The following is a 2,671-nucleotide window of genomic DNA, read 5'->3' as shown; positions in this document are numbered from 1 at the left end:
TAAAAATGGCAACGTACCTGAAGATATACAATAAGGTAAGAAGGAATCGTTCTTAAGGGAGGAGGGATTAGACCATTGCTGACAAGAATCCCTTTTGTTTACAAGAAAAGACTTCAAGGAATTACGGTGGAAAGACAATAAACCTATTGACCTGGGTAATCCTTTAAGCGCTTCCATAAATTTCAACCTTTTCCACGCACTTAACTTATTAACCAGAGGTTTTTTCGGTTAATTATTAAAAACAGATCATATTTTCTGTGCGTGAAAGAACGATGTGGGCGAGGAAATACGAAAATTAAAGAGTTTATATTTTAAAAAATATTTAATATTTTGGAAATGAACAATCGGAAAAGTAGCGCACACACATTAATATATATATATATATATATATATATATATATATATATATATATATATATATATATACTATATATATACTATATATATACTATATATATGTATATATATATATGTGTGTGTGTAAATATATAGTAACTATCAATTTACAATAAAATATAACTTAGAATCTTATAAAAAAAAGCACAAAAAATAAAATAATTTAAAATCAATATAAAGACGGACTTGACCTACCTAAACTGAGTTAAAAGAGAAACTAAGACATCTAAAAATAGAAAGAGGGGAAGTAAAAGTTGAGGGACAGACCAAAATGTAAACAAACAACTTGTTATGCTATGAACAGCTGTGTGGAGGCTGTGTGGGTGTTTAACGAGGGGATGGTACATATATAATATGTGTGTGTTTCCTTTATATCTTAACAAAAGCAAGAATTAATCTTGGTCAAGAGTAATCCCTTTATTTTCGTTTTCCTGCATCCATCGCCATTTATACATAAATGCACACAGACACAAACACACACACACACACAATGCATGTGTGTGTGTGAGGTCCGGACAAAAGTCCCAGATCAAAACAACTTGGATAAAGTACGAAAGTTAATTAAAATAACAATAACTTCATGAAGTAGGAAGTCACAATAAAAGCCTTATAGTAGAATGAATTTGGAGAACGCCAAATAAGATGACGGGAAAATATATATATATATTTTTCGTTTCCTTAGCACCCAGTAGCCAATGGAAGGAAACTGGCCCGCTTTTAAGAAATACAGTATTACAGTTTTGTCGGACTCGAAACAAACTTGCATTCGCATACGATAAATCAGAGCGGTCAGTGACAAGGGATTATGATATGGACATCAGAAAAAATCTGAAAGCTGTCATTCCCTCTTCACCCAGATGTTTTGAGAAAGACATACGGCTGAGGAAGGCTGACAAAAAAAAAAAAAAGCATAAATATTAAGATACTGATCTTATTAGAAAGGTCCCGATCAGAAGCGAGACCATTAGGTGGTCTTGTTAGAAGGGCCCTTGTCTGTGAAGGTTTAGCACTAAGGTGTTATGTCCCAGGGGCCATTTGTCCCACAATATAACGAAAACAGGATCTCCGCCTGATGTCACAGTAACGCGAACAAGGGTGCGCTGACTTCCAAGGACTATGACTGCTCCTTGGCTGCTATAAAGGGAAGGCTTAGGTCGTTTACCATTTAACGGGCTGCTTGTAAGACCTAGAATCCATGCCGACATAGAGGACCGGCGGAATGTAGCAACGTCCTCAAAAACAACGGAAAATAACGGTCATTTCTGTAGGGGGTAACTCAAAAATGGGTACAATTCCCCCAGGAGTAGATTATTCTCAATGGTAAGGATTTTGGATACTCTGGGATGAAACTATTAGAAAAGGTCTTTTTGACTTTCGCTGGAACTGGTCAATATTTAATTTTCTTCGTTACTGGATACTGTTTCACTAGTGTGCGTGATCCATGTAGCGATACTATTGGTAATCAAATCAGCTCCATTAGGAGCTGTTTGCTTGTTACCAATCTCTCTCTCTCTCTCTCTCTCTCTCTCTCTCTCTCTCTCTCTCTCTCTCTCTCTCTCTCATTAAACAGGCAATGGTGGTTATATCGATTATGAAGATCAAATTATAGTTTTCATATCCCAGCCTGGCTTGGGGTTAGTATTCAACATCAGTGAAAGGCTGAGCTAGTTGATCGAGATTAAGCTAGCCTTATGCTAGCACGGACTCTTGCTTATAAAGCAGCCCATGAGTGTTGTGTTAACGGAAGCAAAAACAAAGAATGTTACAGGATTCGGTAGGTCGAGATTAACCCAGCAGCGACTTTAGAAGGTTACAAGGTCAAAAGGTCATTTTGGGAAAAACACTGTAGACCCAATTCTTCCCTTGGGGAACGTCGGATCCTCAATCTATAATTAGGGTATTAGGAAATCGAAGTCTACGTTTGATCTGATAAGAAATGGCATCCATCAAACTACTTTATTTACAGTTTTGTTTGTGAATAATCATTTTTTGGAAAATTTAAAAGAATTGGTAAACTACCATTCCATAATCGGTCTTCCCATCTGTTATTCAGTTTTTAATCGACGAGTACCTAATAAATATTTTGGCGATAATGTAATCATATGTATTTACCATTTTTAATGACAAAACTGCCGCGTCCTTTAACAAAACGTTTAAAAAGTTATTGTGCAAATCAAGGGGATATGCTCGGCGTGGCCAAAAACATTTTTAAACATTTGGGGTCGGTTTAACTCAAAACAAAAACAGCAAATTAAAACAAGAACAAAGCAACTCT

Source organism: Macrobrachium rosenbergii, chromosome 8, assembly GCF_040412425.1.
Source record: "Macrobrachium rosenbergii isolate ZJJX-2024 chromosome 8, ASM4041242v1, whole genome shotgun sequence".
NCBI lineage: Eukaryota > Metazoa > Arthropoda > Malacostraca > Decapoda > Palaemonidae > Macrobrachium > Macrobrachium rosenbergii.
This window is presented reverse-complemented; position numbering follows the sequence as displayed.